This window comes from Lissotriton vulgaris, chromosome 8, assembly GCF_964263255.1.
Source record: "Lissotriton vulgaris chromosome 8, aLisVul1.2, whole genome shotgun sequence".
Lineage (NCBI taxonomy): Eukaryota > Metazoa > Chordata > Amphibia > Caudata > Salamandridae > Lissotriton > Lissotriton vulgaris.
The window spans coordinates 159,396,544-159,403,706 of NC_141696.1; the positions used below are offsets into that span (position 1 = coordinate 159,396,544).

The following is a 7,163-nucleotide window of genomic DNA, read 5'->3' on the forward strand; positions in this document are numbered from 1 at the left end:
TCCACCAGCTGTGGGCATCTGAGCAGAGCTTCTAGCACCGACACTAACTCTTTTACAAACTAGGCACTGCAAGTAGGTATCACAGTCAAAGAATCACCAACACCTTGCCTCGCTCCTCAAAGGCATCATATAACACCTGGATCCCATACACCACTACTTGGTACCTTATGTGACAGTGGCAGAAGGGCCCATACCTTTTGTATTCTGCTGACCCAGCTTGCCTTGAGGCACAACTATTTATCTGGCCTTATTTGCAGTTTTCCAAGCTTCGAGTTGTACAGCTTTTGAATAGGTATCTTACACTGCTCCTTCCCATTGCCATCCAGTATTTTTTGCAAAAAAATGGTGTTACATCAGGGTTCGCCCTTATCACCCCATCCTTCACTCTTTGTAATGATAGAGATGTAGCTCGCATATTGTGTAGGCTGGGAAGGAGAGGAGATTGTGGAAATACTTTCCTCAATGTAGTAATCATAGCCTTACAGATGCTTGCAAATTCGGTAATTGAAAAGGAAAATATCCAAGCAGATAAAGAGAAATAGATTATTATGCATGTTCAGGTAAAGCCGGAAAACGTTCAGCCCCCCCTCCCCCCATTACCTAGTAGTTTGCAAAAAAGAACGATTGACTTAACCCAGATCTCTCGACTGAGGGTGAATGTTTGATGTATTCCGCATTCCGTCCATCATTTGTTTCTGCAGAACCCTGCATTACCTCGTATAGACTAGCGTGTCCGGTATTGTAATAGGAAGAGCGCATCTCTAATCTCTTTACAGGAAGGAACCTGCCATAAAAGTTTCCTCTGTTTTATGTCCCATTCGCTGGTTTCACAGCTCTCTCTGATACAATTTCTACGGCTTGTGAATTGTGTGCTCCCTCCCTCCCCCACTGTCTCACCCCCAGCTCCCTCCCATGGCATAGAATGTACTCCCCGACATTCTACCCGGGAAATCCCAGCAACGTTCGCTCTATGGTTTCTGTCAAACACACACGCGGCCGCGTCACGAGCTGTCCGTCTCGTGCAAGGAATGTCCACACTCCAGCATCACAGCTCGACATGTGCAGGAGGAAAAGCTGTAAAACCTGCCCTCGTGCTCTTACATATGTGTATGGTACTCCGGCGACCTTTGGCAACATTTTTATCGCTTTATCCTTTGACACGGGTTAATGTTTGAATAACTATGCCAAGGCTCGTGACCTGCTCCAGGCCTTCGCACAGGCCGGGTACAGATGCTAGATTTCAGGGAGGAGGCACTCTGAAGTGTTGTGGTTGGATCACATGGCTCCCCTCTTCAATATTTATGTAGTCTGTTCATTCTAAGCAAGTGACGTCAAGGCAGCATTCCATCACCATAGCAATGCTAAGCAACCTAGAACCAAAGGACCAAGGCGCACGCCTTGATGTCCAGCATAGAGGACACGAGAAGGAGACTCCATGGTAACCCAACTACAGCACTATCCCAAGTGAAGGGTGGGCATGAGCTGAGTGCCCATATCTCACCAGGATGATTCTGGATTTTTTATATCTGTCACAGCAGCCCAACACTTCCTGATTCATAGAGTAAATATCCAGATTTTGAGAGAGTCTTGGATGGGCAGGCACACTACTATCCCCATGCTTATTCCCCCACTGATCCCCTCTCTAGCGAGATTTCTTCTCAGGGTGACAGGGAAGTCTTTTGAAACAAAATTGCTATCCGCTGGCACCTTACTCTGGAGGTGATCTGTCGTAACACCAGTCAAATGCCCTCAATCACCCACTCTTAGCAGCACTGCCTCTGCCGGATGCCATCCGATTCTGAACAAGGCCTGGCAAGATAAATATAGGTGTCCCTTCCACAGCATATATCACAACACGACCAGGGTGTGAGGATCAAATTATCAATCAATCAATCAGGGGTTTTAAAGCGCGCTACTAACCCGTGAGGGTCTCAAGGCGCTGCGGGTGGGGGGGGGGGGGGGGGGGGGGGGGTAGGCAGCTCCGGCTCAGTCGAAAAGCAAGGTCTTGAGGTCCTTCCTGAAGATGTGCAGGTTAGGGGAGCGTCTGATGCTGACTGGGAGCTCATTCCAGGTTTTGGCTGCGATGTAGGAGGCCCTTCCTCCTGCTTTGCTTCTGCGGATGCGGGGGGGTCTCCTCTAGGGCGAGGTCGGCCGATCAGAGAGTTATTTTGGGTGCGTGGAAACAGACTCTATCGTTGAGGTATTTGGGTCCGATGTTGTGGAGGGATTTGTAGGTGTGGGTGAGAAGCTTGTAGGTTATTCTCTTCTCGAGCGGGAGCAAGTGTAGGTCTCAAAGGTATTTCGTCATGCGCTCGTGCCGTGGGGTCCCGAGTATGGCGGCGGCATTCTGGATGTGACCAGGTTGACTAAATTGTGCAGCAAGAAAAGGCAAAATATGCAGGGCAATGCAGACATTTTGTAATAGTATTACATCATTAGTTTGCCATTTTTAGGTCGAGCATCAGCGTGCATGCACTGTGCAAGACCTGCTGAAATCACTTGTACTGAGTGTAATCCTGCTGCTTGCCATTCGTTTATTCCTGCGTTGCTTTTATTTACTTGCTTCTTACTTGTTGGTGCTCCTGATAGTTTGCTTCCGTTTTAGGGCAGGAGCACTGGCGAACTACAGTTTCCTTACACTGTGGCTCTTTGTGTATGTTTGAGGGGACTACTTATTTATTCCAGTGGCACCCACTTCAGTTTCATGTGCATATGGTTTCTATACACGGGCGCCAACTACTTTTTATTCTCATGGCGCCCGCATCCCAGCTACGCACATTAGTTTTATGTACACTGGTGCTTCAGTTGCATGCACATGTATTTTCTATACACAGGAGCCAGGTACTTTTTTATTCCCATGGCGCCCGCGTTGCAGCCATGCACATTGGCGCACATCGGTTTTATGTACAAAGGCACCATCCCGAGATTCTCGAAGAACCTTTGGGCAGTCAGAGGGAAGAAGATTCAGCTTTACCGCAGGAAATTCTTTTTAGTGCATAGCCAGCTGCTGCTTGGCGCCGGATCTTTCGTGGTATACCTTAAAAAAAAAAAAAACAGTAGCGGCGCAGCCAATTCATTTCCTGCCACTGCACGTTTCCTGTGCTGTCCCCATACTCTATTCTAAACATGGCAGCCTACAGTAGCGGCGCTCGCCTCCAGGCACAGTGCTTCAGATGTGTCACTGCCAGTAGCAGCTCCTCGAGGGAGTGCTGTGGGGCGGTGGGGCAGGGTGAGGGGTAGTAAACTCCGGCATACGGCCGAACTGAGGTAAGTACAGAAAGAAACAAATAAAACCAATTACATTGCACGCGCTGCATCGCCAATTGGCGTTGCAGCGTGTGCAATGTAATTAGTCCCGCAACACTCCCTCGAGGAGCTGCTTCAAAAAAGGTATGCAGAAGGGAAATAGGGCGTCATCATCATCTCAGATGTTGAAAAGCCCGGACAGCTGCCCAGTCTCTGACAATGTGTCTGCCATTGCCTTGTTCTCAAAGTACCTCAGTGAGGCGCTTACTCCATCCGCATCTTAATAGGAGCAGCAAGCGCTGGCAGCCTGAAACTCAACAGTGCCCCCAAACAGTCTATGATAACCGCAGCTGTCATGATGAACTTGATGTATTTGGCTACTAATTGCCCCTGCAAGTTTCCCCATGTGAGCTGCATGTTGCTGCATGCAATCCAAAGAGGCGTCTCCCTCCTTACTGTGCCACATGCTAGGCTAGCAGCTCTCCATTAACACCTCACATTAGCTCTTCTTGATACCCTGCCTCTGAGAGGGAGGGCGAAGAGCGGAGAGAGCTCAGATCTCTGCATTCACTCCTTGAGCAGCAGCGTCTCGAATGTTCTTAAACCTCATCATGACGATGAAACCACCATCTTTTATTAAGCCAAACACAAGCAATACTGTATTGACATTTGTTACCACTGGGTACAGAATGGGGGCATGATGTATTAAGATTTCAAGACAATCTGTGTCCTCGAGACAGGTGTTACAAATACAACACCATTCCAGCCAAACGTCTTAAAGTGTGTACCTGTCTATCCATGTGAATAAGCGCTTAAGTGCCCCATAGGAAAGTAGGTGCCCTACAATTCCTATGTTATTTAATGTTATGTTAAAAAAGATTTGTAAAGCGCAAGTACACCGATTGGTTCCATGGTGCTGGATAGGGAGTAGCTGTTGACAATGGGAAGAGTTATTTGAAGGCCTGTACAAATACCAGGTTTTAAGAGTTTTCCTGAAGCTCATTAAGTGAGTACATGACTGAATCTCCAAGGGGAAGGGGTTCCACAGTCTTAGAGCAAGAGAGGCAAATCTGCAGTCACCCTCCCCTACTATGCAATACAGTTTGCCTACTTCCTAGTCAAATGAGTGTTTCCTTTGTCTCCCTTATTTCTTCAATGTGTATTCTGTATGTTTGAGAGCAATGCATTGCTTATCTATGACACTTTCCTGGTGGCGATTGTGTGTATGTACAGGGCTTCAAGTGGAATAAAAGCAACTGGAGGTGTCTCTCAAAGGGCCATAGCCGATGTAATTAAGAATGTGGCTTAAAACACTTAAGCTACAAATCTGTGCTTAGCATACTGTGCCGCCCAACTTGTATTAGGACCCGGATCCCCCAGCATGCTCCCCGCCCGCCTACCCACCAATTAATCAGGATCTTGAGAAAGGGTGGGTGTAAAAAGGCCATGTTTAATGACAACACTCATAAACATGACATACATGATTATTATACATTTATCAAATTATAAGCAACATTTATCATTTATTATTGCATCATCTTATCAACTTGTATTATGCATTATTCAAATTGTATTTGCTCATAACTTCTTCTTCTTTCCCCCAGCACCAAGGGGCCCTCTGGTTCGCATCTCCCCAGGTTGAGATGCCCACGCAAGGTGCAACCCACCTGCGCCCCTGAGCGATGGGCCCCAGCCCTCGGGTCCTTGTCCGCCATTTCCAGGGCCCCACCTCTCGTCCACCAGGCTGCCTAGGAGGCTCGTACCTGTCGCCCTAGCCTCCCCAGCCGGTGGCCTCCATCCCCCTGCGGAGGGCTTACCTTCTCTCCCCTCAGTGCTGGCATAGGGAGTGCGCAAGGCGGACTCCCGTCCATTTTGTAAGTCTATCACTGGTCCAATGTCTCTTTTCCGCAACACACCCCTCCAAACTACTGCCTTAAAGGGACGGGTGGGCGGGAGTTTTAAAATTTAGATATCCTAACGCGAGGAGAGTGGGTCAAGCACGGTGCGAGCCAGTCCGGTGCTGGCGAGGGAAGAGGCCGAGTTCTATGCAATCATGACCTAAATAGGTCATTGCCTCTGCTCCCACGCCCCCAACGGACGTGCGTCACCCTCCCCGACCCGGAAGCACTTCCCCAGCCGGCCGCCCATAGGGCAGCCGGCCGGATACCCTAACCAATGGCGTGGCGAGGGCCGGGGGGCCGGGCCCTAAAGGCGGGCTCATCTAGCCTCACCCTTTGTATAGGACCCGGATCCCCCAGCATGCTCCCCGCCCGCCTACCCACCAATTAATCAGGACCTTGAGAAAGGGTGGGTGTAAAAAGGCCATGTTTAATGACAACACTCATAAACATGACATACATGATTATTATACATTTATCAAATTATAAGCAACATTTATCATTTATTATTGCATCATCTTATCAACTTGTATTATGCATTATTCAAATTGTATTTGCTCATAACTTCTTCTTCTTTCCCCCAGCACCAAGGGGCCCTCTGGTTCGCATCTCCCCAGGTTGAGATGCCCATGCAAGGTGCAACCCACCTGCGCCCCTGAGTGATGGGCCCCAGCCCTCGGGTCCTTGTCCGCCATTTCCCGGGCCCCACCTCTCATCCACCAGGCTGCCTAGGAGGCTCGTACCTGTCGCCCTAGCCTCCCCAGCCGGTGGCCTCCATCCCCCTCCGGAGAGCTTACCTTCTCTCCCCTCAGTGCTGGCATAGGGAGTGCGCAAGGCGGACTCCCGTCTATTTTGTAAGTCTATCACTGGTCCAATGTCTCTTTTCCGCCACAAGGGAGACTAGGGCCTAATGGTCCGTCGCCCTTCCCCCCTGCAGACAAGTTCAGCACAAAGGACCATATCCCTTTGATCCAGGTATCTGTGCCAGTGTCAGATAAATGCACTCCATCGTGGTGAAACATCGTTGCTCCTGTAATCATCTTGTGCGGGAGATGTAGCAAGCGGCCCTTCTCTGAGCACAATTTTGCCAACTCCCCGTTGAGACGTCTTACTGACACATTTAAAGCCCTCGCCCGGATTCCGTCGCCCCACCATTGTCGTGGTATCATGCAAGACCATGTTATCCTGGCCTGTGGAAAGGTCCACCCTAGCCAAGCAAATTCCGTGAGCAGTGCCTCTTTGACCGTCAAGCGTCCCCTGTCTACCATATCATTGCCGCCCAAGTGGATGATGATCAATTCAGGGGACTTCTGTCCCTCACGTTCTCTGATTTCTTCCACGAGCCGCCGCAGGTGTCGGATGCGCATTCCTCCCACACCGTGCCACAAGAATTCCGTCCCCTCCAGACCTGGTGGTTTCCGCACTCGCTGCTGTCGCAATCGCACTGCTGCTCACCGAACGAACGAGTGTCCCAATACCCACACCACCTTTCTCGGCATACTAGTAATCGGAGAGAAATAGAAAAGTCAGGCATGGACATGGCATTGCAAGAAGTCAAAGTAATTCAGGCCTTACGTATCGCCTATAGCAGTTGGACGACCAGCGGCCCACCTTCTTCACTGCCTCAGATGACAGCCCCGCTCCCGCTGCCAAAGTAGCAGCCCCTATCCTGAATGAATGGGATGAGTAACCAGAATCCCCAAGGCCCAAATCTACCAAGTCCATCCGCAGCATCGCTTTGAATTGGTACTGCGACACACAATCCCCTCCCTCATGAATGAACAAGGCCTGACTCTTCCCCCCAGGGCGGATGGCTAAGTATGACTGCATACAAGCGACCGGGCAAATAGGTGCCTCCGGCGCGGGGCACAGCTGAATCACTGCCCCTTTACCCAACTGATCTGTCTTGGATTTTTTCAGGATCACCTCTAAACACCCAGTGCTAACTCTGGTGTCTCCAAACTGAAGTCCCCCTCCGTGGACGCTGCGAGATGTTCCCACAATCTCCCCCAAGCGGAA

At 49.9% G+C, this 7,163-nt stretch overlaps 1 pseudogene; it reads right to left on the minus strand.

Annotated features, from left to right (window-relative positions):
- Positions 1 to 6,007: 6,007 nt before the first annotated feature.
- On the minus strand, positions 6,008 to 6,643 carry LOC147696797 (uncharacterized; annotated as a pseudogene).
- Positions 6,644 to 7,163: the final 520 nt, after the last annotated feature.